Below are 15,132 nucleotides of genomic sequence, written 5' to 3'. Positions count from 1 at the left end.
CTTTGTGCTAGTAGGCTCTGGTTAGAAATCACCAAATGTGTAGTAAGAAGTGGGGTGTTAAATCTGCCAATGAATGAGAAAGATTGACAGGAATATTTTATAGGACCACACCAAAAAAAGAGAGAAATAATATGTTCTGCTAGCATATCCTTTAAGTGGATTTCAGCTTAAAAGGGAGGTTTAGCTTAGGTTTGGACACAGCTATAAGAACCAAGGAAGATACCATCCTGCTTACAGGCCTTGTGGGTGTAAAATCATCCATCACTTGACCAGACTGCAAGGTAAGGTGTGCCTTGAGATAGTAGCAGATTTCACTTAGATTAAGAAGATGGAGAAAGGTTTTTGTTTTGTTTTGTTTTGTTTTCACAAAACAGTTTGTAGCCTGGCTTTACCACTCACTGAGTGTTACTGAAAATCTTTGTGCCTCAGTTTCTTCATTTGTAATGTGGGAATGATAATGTAATATGGGAATTATATTAAATTGTCAAATTGCTATGGGGTTTAAAAGAACATAAATGTTTCTTAATACATAGAAAACTCTTAAATATGACTTATTTTATTCTTTATTAGATAGTTCTTAGTGTGTTGTTGTTGTTGATATGTGTACATGAGAGAGAAAATGAGGGTAGGTGTGATGTGTGATAAGGTGTGGTTAGTGACAGTCCTACCATGAGAACTCTTACTGGGGAGGTTCCTTCCTAGGTGCATTGCTAATCATTATTCCACCATTCACATGTAAAATCCCTCCCATTTTATGAATATTTGAGACAGATATAATATTCACTACTCACTAAGCTTTTCAGCCACTATTCCTTAACTTTTGAAAAAAGTTTCAAGATTTTTACCCCATCTCATTTTCTTCTTACTCAAGTTTATTTACCCTAACTTTAATGCGTGGAATGGTATCCCAGCCAACACCTAGACTCTTAATTCCTTGGCCTTTCATCCCTGAAATTCTCCACCTTAAAAACATTAAGCGAAACATGTCCAATTACAATAATATCTATGGAGGGTGGTTGAGGTACAGATGGAGATTAGAGGGGAAGCTAACTTCTCTGTATAATTTCTAGTTTGGAACAAAGTCTGGGAGACTGAAAGTAACCACCAATGTCACATATCTTCGGCTTCTCTGATTTCAACAACATGGGTTCCACAACTGCAACTTACACTGAGTCTCTCATCTCAAGGACATGTTTCTCATAGCTTTTCTGCAATGGGAGTTCAATAATTGTTTAACCAGCAGCTAGGGCTGGATGGAAGGGCAGGAATCAAGCCTGATGTTAACATTTGTTGATTTCCATGGCGTAAATATTTTCACTATGACAATTTCAAGCTACTGCATGACATACTGAATGTGTTTCTTGGAAGTCTCACACAGTAGCACTCCATTGTGTTAGCATTCCACCATACAGATAATAGAGAAATGATCATAAGGGGTAGACAATAGAAAGAAAATAATTAGGACAAGATGGATTTTGAGTGTTAATTTCTTTTGTTCTTCATGTTATTAATTATATATTTATGGAATTTTAATTTTTAATGATGCTGTGTTTTACAACAGGATCTCAAAATTCCTGAAATATTTCTGTCCCAAAACAGTCTTTAAGCCATGATCTTCTTCAGAGCCATAACAGACTGGCCCTTTGCATACTAGTGCAGCCCATGAGAATGAGAAAGTTAAAACCCCAAGGTGCAACTCGCAACAAATATGGATGAGAGCTACTATATAGGTAATCCATGATCCCCTGCTTCAAACAGTCATTCGTGGGAGACAATTTTTTACTCTTCCTTGGTGATTCCAGCTGAAACTGATGTAGGCTAGCTGGGTCCAATAACGCAAGGGCCAAGACGATTTTTGGCTTTGTGCAGGATAGAAAACATAAGCCAAAAGGAATTGAGCAGAGTTTCTGAAGACATACAGTGCAGATACAGAGTGTTTGAGAAAACACAAAACTCAGGTTTTGCTTTGGAAGAAACACAAAAAAATAAAAGGTTACAACCAGAAGCCTTCCTAGGAAGTGAACTCAGAAAACAAACAAAACAAAACAAAACAAAACAAAACAAAAAAACAAAAAACAAAGAGTGAGTGTCATCCTTATTTGGGGTCTGGAGTTTTTACTGAAGATTGTGTCCCAGTTCAGTATCTTCTCAGGAATCCAGGAACAAAAAGGAGTGTGTTTAGGTGTCCTCCTTAGATCACTTATGCCCTGAAGCCAGGGGTTTTGATTAGTCCTTGGTCATGGAAAATGTTCAGGATAACGCTACCCTGTCACCACTCCTTAGATGTTATCTGTTTTGCTGGAAGACTCCAAGGAAATCATTAACTCCTCCACCTTTCCAAGAAGGACATACATTATCTGTTCTATAAGGCCTGTATAAGGTGAGGGTGTAGGTCCAAGCAAGAATAAAGCAGAAAAAGGAGCAGAAAAAAGCAGTTTTTTATAGAATCCCTTTAGTTTTTTGGTCTCAAAACCTCAATAAAGCACCCACTCTGATGTTTTTTCCTCTTTTCCTGTCTCACTTTCCCCATTCACCAACATCTTATTTCTTGGAATCTCATAAATAAATGACTTGCAACCCCAACTTTAACCGAGGTTTTGCTTTGGAAGAAACACAAAAAAATAAAAGCTTACAACCAGAAGCATTCCTAGGAAGTAAGAATTCAGAATAAAATTCTGGAACTAGGTCACTCTGTTATCTTAAAGCATAACTACTTATCTGTCTTATCTGTGGGTCGGCCTGCAAGTCTAATACTGACTCTAGGCCAAGATAAGGAGGAGATAGGCTAGCTAGTAGTTTATAATGAGGTATTTAATGCTTGAAACCTTCTCAGCACCTAGAGCCACCTTATTTTTGCTGTTTAGGGATGTGGAGATTGATGGCTTACACCCAGTGAAATCAATTAGCCGCTGGCTTAGGTATATGCCCATTGGGGCATAAAAGTCCCTCCTGGAAACTTTTGCCCCAGCTCTCCTGAAACCAAGATTCCTCATATATGTCTTGGTAGTTCACATTCTGGTTAAAAAGAAAGGACCCTGGGGGTGCCTGGGTGGTTTAGTCGGTTGAGCTTCTGACTTCGACTCAGGTCCTGATCTCGCGGTTTGTGGGTTTGAGCCCCGTTGGGCTCTGTGCTGACAGCTCAGAGTCTGGAGCCTGCCTCAGATTCTGGGTCTCCCTCTCTCTCTCTGCACCCCCCCCCCCCGCCCACCACTCACACTCTGTCTCTCTCTCTCCTTCAAAAATAAATAAACATAAAAAAGAAAAAAAAGAAAGAAAGAAAGAAAGGACTCTGGAAAACTGTGTGTAAAAAATATCTTGGCCTTCCATACTGATCTGCATTTTATTTCTACTGCTCTGTACAAACTTGTTTAGCTTCATTAAAGCCGTACATGAATATACTCTGTGGGGCTTATGAATCCTTTCAATTATCTGCCCTATGTAACCATCAAAGTCTCTCATCTTCAGAACAGAACACAGATCCCATTGCTGATGGTAACTGGCATGCTGTGATGTCACAATTAATAAGAACTTCATCTTAGCTGATTTGGGATAAGGTACAGGCAAAGTGAAATACTGGATTATGGAGTCGTTCTAGCATTCGACTGGTGTGATGTACTACTGGGTAGTAGCAGAGACTGATGATAAGTGACTTCGTGACCTAATGGAGTTTATGGGATTTATCAGTTCTATTAATTCATAAGGTCCAGTGAGTGGAGTAGCAATCCATCATACAACAGAAAAGGTATATTTTGGATCAAGCTTCAGCATATGCAGTGAACCAAAGCCTATTTCATAAAGTGGTGGCACAGTCTCCTTGTTACCCACTTGTGTTCCACTGATATCTCCCAGTTCACACCTCTATTACTTGAGGGTGTTGAAGCTTCTAGAGACCGAGGAAAATTAGAAGCTTATTTCAATAATTGTTTAGCTTGCTGTGTTGGTGTTATCTAAGAATAAGTTGCTGCTGCATTGAGCAGACCTGTGAAAAGAACTCTTGGATGTATACGTATTTTGAAGGAGTGAAAAATGGCCTAAGGTAACAATATATAGAGAATCTGTATACCTTGATAGGTTGGCTTGGGAACCTGGAAAGGCAAAGTAGAAGATTAGAGACAAGGTCATCTGAGAGGCGAATGCCGGCTGGATCTATGGGAATGAGCACACACAGAGAATTTCTGTGTTGCACACCGATCTCCACCACAGAGCATGCAATGTAGAAGAGACACTCATAAACCAGGTACCTGGAGGATGTAACCTAACCCTATCCATGGGTTCTCCAGTGCTGGAATAGTGGGTTCATGTGCAGTAGTCCTGGTGACAAGGATTTAAGTTATGCAGAGCCCGACAGCATTATCCCCTGTACATCATCTCCTTTAAGGTTGATTGAGTTTGCTCCTTTCCTGACAGTAAGTACTTGATATCCAATCACTAAATCAATCACATAACATACCTTCAACCCTTTCACACCCATACTGGATGTAAGTAAACCTGATTACATCCCCTGATTACGGCGTCTCTATCAGAAATTTCAGGGGAGTGCTGATAGTATGCCTGACTTCCTAACGTTGGATGCCACATAACAGAACATCAAACCAAGGATCCAGTTTACAGTGAAGAATTTGTGATTATGAGTGCATGATCACAGAATCCCCGGATTTTACCATAGACCCATCACTCTGAAGTAGTCAGCCAGAGAGATCCCTGGCATGCCCTCATCTGAGGCATCAGATGCGAAATGAAGCACTGCGAAGTTATGCAAATGTCCTCGAAGCTGCAATGTTTATGATAATTCAGGGACTCATTCATGCTGCTGTAGGACCAATAGGTGGGATATCTAGGTTCAGAGACCAAAGGCTGAAAGTCAGATGTATCATCAGACTCAGTGACTGCTAGAGACTGAAACATGCCTGCTCCTCCACACTCCTAATCCATATGTCAAAGTCATAACCCCCAATATCTCAGAATGTGACTGTATTTGGAGACAGGGTCTTTAAAAACTAATTAGGTTAAAATGAGGTCATTAGTGTGTGGCCTAATCCAGTACTAACTGGTGTTATTAGAAGAGGCAATCAGGACACAGACACACACAGAGGGAAGACCATCTGAAGGCAGAGAAGATAAGGCAGCCATCTGCAAGCCAAGAACAGAGTGCTCAGAAGAAACCACCCCATATAGATACCTTGATTTTGGACTTCTAGCTCCAGAATTATGAAATAATAAATTTCTATTGTTTAAGTCACCCAGGTTGTGGCACTTTGTTATGGTAGCCCTAGCAAACTAATACAGTGACCAACATACCTGTGTTTGTATTTGAGCTCTACAATACTGAACATGCCGGTTTGGGATCGGAAAGAAATTATCCTCTCCTGAACCTGAGTTTAGATTACTGAACCAATAGGCAAATGAAATATGACATTGGCAAGCATAACTGACCCTCATTATTAGAAGGAGTTAAGGTTATTCGTACACAATATGGACAAAGAGAAAGATGTCAAGGTTGAAGAAGTCACTGGGGAATGTCTCTGGGCTTCTCTGCTTTTAAATAGGAAATTGCAGCAACCCGTGTGAGAAAAGACCAAGGGAATAAAGAGCTTAGACCCCTCAGAGTTGACAGTGGGTCCCCTACTCAGCCAAGCAATATCCATTTAGAGTGAGGGAAAACTAGAAGGTAGAGATGAACGTCATTTAGGGCTTTGGGTGTAGTTGCAACAGCTTGTTTCTTTTGTGTTATGTCCTTTCTTAGAGATTATGTCTGGTTACTTCCCTGTAACAGAGTGGGCTCTGTGATTTGTGAGGCCCAATTTAGAGTGAAAACACAGATCCCCTTGCTCCAAAAGCAGAAAGATAGAGCGCCTGGGTGGTTCCATCGGTTAAGTGTCTGACTCTTTGTTTCGGCTTAGGTCATGATCTCATGGTTCCTGAACTCAACCCCCATGCCGGGCTCTGTGATGGCAGTGGAGCCTGCTTGTGGTTCTCTCTCTCCCTGTCTCTCTGGCCCTCTCCCACGCATGCTATCTCTGTCTCTCTCAAAATAAATAAAATCTTAAAAAAAGAAAAAGAAAAAAAGAAAAGAAGAAAGAAAATACTGTTAAAAATACTAAAATGCGGCTTAAAAGTTTTTCCTTTCTATTTTCCAATCTCTCTCTTGACCAGTCAGGGTGTTTTAAATTTGCTATTTAATGTGACATTCTCTCCAGTAGGGGGGTAACTACAGGGAAAGTGAAGAGCTTTACAGGCGCCCAGGATGGCCTCTCAACTTAGCATGTGTGTGAATAACATTTGGGATGTCAGGCTGGCCCTTCTGCAAGCTGCAACACTAGCACACCATGCAGGGCAGGAGGATGTGGGTGGGTATTCAATTTTCCTTTTCCTGTCCCATGATGGACAGGTGGCCCACGAGGGATTGCAAGTTTCATGTTGGGAAGCACTGTGTCTCTGCGTTATGGGTGGACTCGTTATGGCTGGTCCCTGCCTCCTTGCCTGCAATGATGCCAGCCAGGACCAGGACTGCAACTGTTATGCTGACTCCATGACGCTGTGGGGCATGCAGCTCAACACCGACTCTCCCGGCACCTGTGCCCAGGCTGCTACAGGGTCAAATGGGGATGGTAGAACATAGGCCTACTTCCATGAATATAATCTGGTTGCTATGGCAGAAGGGAGGACTGGCAAGAATGAGCTGAGGGAGCCAGGGACCTGCAGTGCTAGAGGGAGCCTAGAATCTTTCCCATGGGGGTGGTCAGAGGTGGAATAATTCAGAATCCTACACTCCAAGTACCACTCTTCCATGTTTACCCACACCACCACCCCCTTACCATACCCCCCGCACCCACAACAGAGGCTTCATTGTTCCATCAGATTTCACTTGCAAAATCCAAGTTCAATGATGACAAAAATCAACTTTAAGCACCAAGCCTTACTGAACACAGATCTTGCAGGACTGCACTGGTCACAGGCCACTGAGTCTGGCTTTGTCTCAAAGAATAGAGAGGCCTGAGCAGATCTGAGCAGTGCAAGAGTTGGACGACAGCCAACACCTGTGGTGTCCTAGGTCACATTCCTTTATCTGACTCATTTTATCCGTAGCTGTAGGAATAGTTCTGTCTTGTGGGAAAAGCACTCACCTTGCCTGTGCTATATATAGCTCTACTTCTCTGCTTCAGGGCCATTGCGATAACCAAAGGAACTCACAAACACAAACCTGTGTGCAAATGCGGCATGAAAGTTTGTGGACGAAAAAGCACCTAAGGGCAACTTTCAGTCAGTGTGGGGAAGGAGTGGGTGGACCAAAGCACAGACCTTTCATTTTCCAGAGACTCATTTCTGAGGCATTATCAAAGCTTCCCAGAGATCCTGATGGAAGTGGAACTCTTCTACAGCTTTACCATTTGGCATTTGCTCCTTCCCCCTTCCTCACTCTTGCCTTCTGAAATTATCTCCCAAATAAATCTCTTGTACCCAAATCATTGCTTCGGGCATTCCTTTCTGGGAATGAAAATTAAGATGTGGGTGGGGAGAATGAGCAGCTGATACTATTACCTCCTTTACCTCTGCACCCCTCAATCATTCTCCAGTTCTTTAGCAATAATTCCTAGTAATTTAAATACGTGAATTGTAGTCTTGAATGAAATTCCCAAGGCACGGATTGAGACTTCTAAACCCTGGGGAAATAAAAGCTTCATTTCAAAGCTGCAGTTTCCTTTTTTCCAAAAATCATAAGCCTTCCCACCCCCCTTATTTTTGAGCTCTTTTTCTTTTTTCTCCTTTATTCTGGCATTCTGGTGTAGTCTTAATAATTATCCCTTTAATTCCAAATGTATACAGCAACTAAGCAAACCACTGTTTGGGATGAAATCTTTGAGGTACTAATGGAGTTTTAAACTTCTAAGTCCAGTGTTCTTTTAATAATGTGGATTGATGTCTATGCCTTTTTGAGTCAGGGCTTTGTCAATAAAAATTGTGTTGCTCCTTTTGGGAGAAATGTTTCTTCTCTGGATATAGATTGTAACTGCACTTTGTAGCATGGCAATGCTTTCTTGCGTCGACATCAATGTTTTCATATTTGAACGGTCACTGAGGCCAGAACTAAGATCCAGGGACCTGCAAATGTGATGTGAAAGCTTGGTCTCTGTCTTTGGTCGAGAAATAATCATGAAAAGAACTAGGCTAGATTTATGGAAGCTCACACAGACATACAAGACAAAACATTCTATATTCTAATCATAGTAAGCAGCCACTTCGTCACCCAAGACAGACATTTTGGATTCATCCTTCTCTTCCTAACCAACGGCATTAATCCATCCGTGTGTCCTACTGATTCAACTCCCTTAATTTATTTTTATTAGTTCCTTTCTCTCTATCAGCACCTCCACAACTATATCCTTGGTTGAAACATTTCTCATCCATATCACATACTATATCTCTATTCTAATTTGTTTTTGACTCTTTCTTACCCTAAGATACCCCACACACAAAATAATGTTTAAGACTGTCAGGTCTCTAGATTAGTGTTGTTCCAGTACATCTTTGTACGATGATGGGTTTGTCTGAGACCTACAGTGTCTAATAGGATGACTACCATCAATATGTGAGCATTTGAAATATGGCTGGTGAGACTCAGGACTTATATTTTTAATTTTAAATAAAATTTACAACTAATATGTAAATATAAATTAAAATTTACAATTAAATAACCACATTTGGCTAAGGGCTACCATATTTAACAGTACACTTCTAGAATATAAACTTCATGAAGAGGCCTTTCCTTAGCCATCAGAGAGCAACTATTCTTTCTTACTTGTTCCTAAAACCCCTTGTACACATAATAGTTTACTTATTTATTTTTAACTAGTATGTCTTACACTGATAGGTTATAGCTTCTTAAGGGAAGAAATATTATCCTGAAAATAACAATAAAAATAACAACCTCAAAGCAATAATAGGAGATAGTTAACACTTACCTTCTCTCCCTATGTCTCTTCTTTAGTTTCAGAAAAGATTCCATGAACGGTTCTATTTTCTTAGAAAAGCCATTGGAATAACACCATTTTCTTTGACTCCACCGGTCACTTGTTCTTTATTGGGGGAAGATTCACTGGGTAGCATCATATGTGCTCCTACATGAGATAACTTTGGCTCAAAATTTGGTAACGAAGAATCACATCTTGACCAGGCCTTGGGGCAGCCTTCCCAAAGAAGACTTGGTGACTCAAAAACTGTCCATAATCTTTTCCACCTTCTACTATTACAGAAACTGAATTTGTGAGGTAGACCAAAATCTCCTATGTGAAGAGTGTGTAAATGTCTTTGACATCACCTTTGCAATTTATTTTACTAACAGGTGACTTCCACAGTTTTGATTGGGAGGGGAAAAAATAAAGCTTCAATTTGCTCTCAAATTTAAGCCAGATTCTTCAATTCAGTTGTACCATGGAGCCCTATATATTAGGACTTATAAAGGCTTCATTTAATAATGATCCCTCCCTTTGATTTTTTTTGTCTCAGGCGGGTACCTAGAAAGAAGAATTGATCAGTGTTTGATACCTCTAATTCCCCAAGCCTAATAATCACGAGCAATTATTTAGGACTTACTGTGTGCCACAATGTGATGAATACTCTATTCTTTCTTTCATTCAGACAGTGTGTACTGAATACCTATGCTATTCCAAGAACTGTGCTAGGTAATAAGCATACAACAGTCAGCAAAACAGACCTGGTTTTTGCTTTTATTGAGCTTCTATTCTTTAGGGAAAGACAGATAATAAGCAAACAATAAAATACACAAAGAAAATAAACACATATTTGTGAGGTGCTTCGAAGGAAATAAACACAGTGCCATAATGCAAAACGATGGGGCATGGTGTGATACTTTTAGACAAGTGGAGTAACCCCTGCAGACATTTAATCAGAGACCTTAAGAATAAGAATAATGAGCCATACAAAGTTCTGTGGGAGGAGCGTTCCTGGTATAAGAAACAGTACATACAGAGATCCTGAGGTAGGTAGTAGCTTAAAAATCTGTGTGACAGGGACATAAAGAATATGGGGTGAGCAAAATACTCATAGTAAATTTGTTATTTTCTGTATTGCAGATGAAGAGGCAGAAGCATCGAGATGTAAACTAACACTCCCCAAAGTCACACAGCGAGTGAGTGACAGAGCAAGAATTTGAACTGCATCTATAGGACTCCAGAGTTGATGGGTCAAGATCTTGAGTACCTAACATAATAAATATTTAAACAAAGGGGAGATAAATAAATAAGTGTTGGAGAAGGGATCTATATAGACCATTAAAACGTGTCTGATCAGCCAAAATATCAACACTAGTCTAGATTTAACACAACAAAACTTGTGTTAGAATCCTTTTGTGAGGGGCTCCTGAGTGGCTCAGTCGATTGAGTGACTCACTCCTGATTTTGGCTCAGGTCATGATCTCAGGGTTGGTGGGTTCAAACTCTGCATCAGGCTCTGCTCTGACAGTGCTGAGCCTGCTTGGGATCCTCTTTCTCTACCCTTCCCTTCTCCTCCCATCTCTCTCTCTCTCTCTCTCTCTCTCAAAATCAATAAATAAGCTTAAAAAAATCTTATTTTGAAAACAAACCTATTAGATTTCACATCCATATAGTTTAGTAGTTAGGTGACTTCCTACTATTTTTTTAAAATTGTTCTTTACATGATAAAATCATTGTTTTAGCTACATAGAATTTGTTTAGTGTTAGTATAGTTTTCTACTTAATTCATAGGAGAATAGAAATCAGATTATGTTATCTTTAAGTTCCACCATGTTATGAAGCTATTATTATCAATATCTTTTATCTACTGGCTTTGAGATACAAATAACTTAATCTCCTAGGAGCATATCTCAGAATGACTCCCTAGGACTTAGATTGAACTTTGGAAAAATCAGTGGAAATAGTAAGAGAGTCCTATTACAAATTCTCTGCTTACAGATACAAGAAGTCACTGACTAGAAGATATTCAATTATTACTTTGTCAGGATTTTTTAATATTTTATGGTCTGCAATCCTTTGAGAATTCAATGATGACTTTAAGAATTCTCCATCCAAAATATACATAGACGAATTCTGACGTTTTACAGTTTTTCTGTTCCCAAAAGCTATCATCTAAGGACATTAAATAATATTTTAAAGGGTTAATAATGCTTGCTTTAACGCCTTTGGTTCTGGATCATTTCTCCAGAAATATCTATGTAGTATTTCCATATTTTTACTTATTTCCTGATTTTATGAGTCCTATAAACACAGGTTCCCTCCACTATCCAGAAGTAGAGTATTCCTATGAAACTTTTTATAAGCTGAAATGGCTTAAAGCCAAGACTGTTTTTTGCTTCCCCCAAATTTGCAATATGTCACTTTGCTTTTACCAAAGACCTACATTAGTACTACCTGTTTTTGCTAAATGAAAGAAATCTAAAGAGAATTTTTGTTTTTATCAAAAATCCATTGCCGGTATTAATGTAGGTCTTTCAAAAGAGAGAAGTGATATAAGGTGAACTTTCACAAAATGGAGGATACCTTTATGTATTTTTATTTTTTATACCTTTCCTTCCCCCCCCCCCCATAACATCCTTTTTAAAGTTTAACAAAATGTGTGTGCATGTGTGTGTGGGTGTGTGTGGTGGGGGGAGGTGAGGCTTTCTCGATTTTCAGTCTTATTTCCAGCTCAGTCCTTTCCTCATTCCCTCAGGGTTGATGTGTAGTGGGATGCACTCCTTTCTACAAAGACACTCGTTCTATCAACAGCTTCTTGTTACCCATTTCTTTTTTTCTCAGACCACTTCTATTCCCTAGGTCTATTGCCTTTCTTGGGTTAGAAGATTTGAAAATTTCTATAACTTTTAGTATCAAATGATGCATTTACCAGGAAATGAGAGTAATAAGACCAAGGTCATGGTTCAATTTTTGTTTTAATATTTTATTCAGTAACCTCTTATTTTAAGGCCACATCCTAAGTACCAGAAATTAATGAAATACAGTACAAGTGAGTAAAGTTGATGAATTAGTTTTTTTATGTTTTAGAGCCTAGACCACTCTTTAGCTGCATCACAATTTCGCTTCTGCATTGATCTCCAGGAAAAGCAGGCATGAGTATGGAAGGATTGCATTGATATAGATACAAGGCAGAGTGGATATTTTCTCATCAGTGCTTCCCCAGAGTAGCATTGGTTGAGAAAATATAACATTCTCTTAGTTAACTTGAGAAGTGTTCAGATGGATGACAATCTACTCTTACAATTACCGTGTGGTAGTAATAACTACTACCAGCTAAAAGGGCCCCATGGTCAAACATTTAGGGAATCATTAAACTTAGGTGAGTCTTTGTATTTCTAGAAGAGTTTGTGAAGCTCCAACAGAGGATAATATAAGCGATGTTTTTAAAGCCTATATGACTCTGACTTTTGAATCACATTTCTTATAGAGCACAAAGGAACATTTATTTTTTGGAAGCTTTCTTTTTTTTTTTTTCTTTTTTTAAAAAAAAATTTTTTTTTTTTAACATTTATTTATTTTTGAGACAGAGAGAGACAGAGCATGAACAGGGGAGGGTCACAGAGAGAAGGAGACACAGAATCCGAAACAGGCTCCAGGCTCTGAGCTGTCAGCACAGAGCCCAACGCGGGGCTCAAACCCACGGACCGTGAGATCATGACCTGAGCCAAAGTCGGACGCTTAACCGACTGAGCCACCCAGGCGCCCCTGGAAACTTTCTTTTATACTATGACCATGTGCTTTGACAGGGCATAAAGGAACAGCTCATGATTAAACATGGGAACATTCAGAAAATCCAGAGGAAGATTTGGGTTTTTCACAAAAATTAGATCATGACCCTTGGTGCTTTCTTCAGCATGAGAAAGCAAAGGACTGAGAAGTCTACAATATGCTTCACCTGAAAACACACCTAGATTGCACATTCTTAAATATTTAATTTGATATCCATATTCATTATAATTGTATTTTACATATTTGCAGAGAATAAATGATTGAAAAACATCTGTTGTTTGGTCTGACTTCCATAGCTCACATAGTTAGGGCTGTTACCCATTCCAGGGAACATGCAGTAAATCATTTTACGTTATCCTTCTATCAGAGTGGAAACCCTTCAAGGATTATCCTTTCAAATGATTGTGACTAAATTTTTATTATCTTCAAAAAATTTTTTTCAGCATAATCCAAATCAATTTATTTGCTGACATGGTTCAGAGCACCTTCTCTATAGGGCATATGTAATTGGACAAAGGAAAAGTCAGTCTGATGCTTTCCAATTTTTTTTTCATGGTCCAAATTTATAATAGTGGAAAAATTTTGGATAAAATTGCCATTTAACGTTTATAATTGATCGCTCAATGATGTAAGATTCCCATTCAATTCCCCTCATAAAAATGCATAAAATAAAATACCAAGCAATTGTGTCCTTTTGGTTTGGGGTGATGTATTAAATTTTCTAGGTGACGTTTCCTACTTAGTTACCTTTGAATTTTGCTTATTTTTCTACATCTGCCGGTTATAAGTATGAGAAGCATATTTAATCTGAAACCAATACAATCTTATGATGAGTTTTACGTGATGCTGAGGAGGAAGGGGATTTAAAATATAAATTTTAGATATTTATCTTTGTTACCTTTATACAAGGTAGTATCTTCTACTAGGAGTATGCTAGAAGGTAGAAGTTGTGTTGAAGGTAAAGGTGAGTTGCCATCTGCTGATTTTAAAAGGCATGTATTAGGGGTGCCTGGGTAGCTCACTCCGTTAAGCATCCACTTTTGCCTCATGATCTCGAGGTCTGTGAGTTCAAGCCCCACCTTGGGCTCTGTGCTGACAGCTCAGAGCCTGGAGCCTGCTTTGGAGTCTGTGTCTCCTTCTCTCTCTGCACTTCCCCCATTCGCACTCTGCCTCTCTCTCTCCCACACAAAAGTAAATAAACATTAAAAAAATTTTTTAAAAGCATACATTATAGCTAATTAGAGATCTTCAGTGTAATTTATACACGTGGAGTTATATCTTTGGAGAAATAGACCACTGGTAATTCCGTATGGATTGCTATTCCCATATCTGTGAAAACTGAAAACTTGTGATTTGATCATTTTCAACGGCAGGCCTATGGTATGGAATGGGAAGAGTATTAAAACATAATTCTGCAATTTAAGCATTTAAAAGAAGAGCAGAATAATAAAAGTTAGTGGAATTGATGGAATAAATGGCCAGAAATATAGGCAAAGCTGGAAAGATTGAGTTCTTGGATGCAAAGAAAGGGGGAATAGTTAAAGTGGACCTTTTTAATGCTGTTAAGACATTAGTAAAGATGACATTGGTTACAGAGGGGATATTTGAGCCTGTGACCACTTTTATATAATGACAAAAAAAAACCTCCAATCAATTTCTTTGATTTGTCTATATAAACTATATCTCATAGTAACTAAATAGTTTATAAACAGAGATTGGTCTTTTTAAATGTAGTGTGGCAATTAAATGAAAAAAAGAAAGATGAAAATCACCATTTCAAATGAAAAGTTATTTTTCAATGCTCCTCAATATACATGACTTGTCTTCTTAAAAAAAAAAAAAAAAAAGTTAAACCTGAATCTGACTTATCTAAATCTGTAAGTCTAACTGACAACTTATAGGAAATAAAGGGAACATTTGGATATTAATTCAAATAAACTGTAAAAAAAGTATGATGAAACACCCATTGATGATTGTGTCCATAAAATTTGAATCCATATGATGATTGGATATTTAAAAATATTTTGAAAGATGATGAGTTTTTAGATAGTGTAACAGTAGTATGATTACATTAAAAATAATCCTATTTGGATATACACACTGAAATATTTATTTATGATATGACAAAAAATCTGGGAACATTTTTTAATCTGGGAGAGCAGAGAGTCACTGAAGTTATATACAAAAAAATAAAATGGCCTTGGTTGATAATTGGTGAAGTTGGCTTATATGTATACGGGAATTTATTAAAATTTTATAAACTTTTATATGTGTTTGAAAGTTTGATATCATTAAGTTCAAACAATTATAGAATGAGAAGAAAACTTTGAGCAAGAAGAAAGATTTCAGTGAGGAATATATATATATATATATATATATATATACACATACA

At 38.4% G+C, this 15,132-nt stretch overlaps 1 long non-coding RNA gene across 1 annotated transcript; it reads left to right on the top strand.

Moving 5' to 3' along the window:
- The first annotated feature begins 3,565 nt into the window (after nucleotides 1–3,565).
- LOC122217129 lies at nucleotides 3,566–12,904 on the top strand. Its single transcript, XR_006201297.1, has 3 exons — nucleotides 3,566–4,237; nucleotides 10,092–10,147; nucleotides 12,758–12,904. It is a non-coding gene; the product is annotated as an uncharacterized LOC122217129 (long non-coding RNA).
- Nucleotides 12,905–15,132: the final 2,228 nt, after the last annotated feature.

Source organism: Panthera leo, chromosome B1, assembly GCF_018350215.1.
Source record: "Panthera leo isolate Ple1 chromosome B1, P.leo_Ple1_pat1.1, whole genome shotgun sequence".
NCBI classification, from domain to species: domain Eukaryota; kingdom Metazoa; phylum Chordata; class Mammalia; order Carnivora; family Felidae; genus Panthera; species Panthera leo.
Note: the sequence above shows the minus strand (reverse complement) of the source record. Positions and strands in the feature narration are given on the sequence as shown.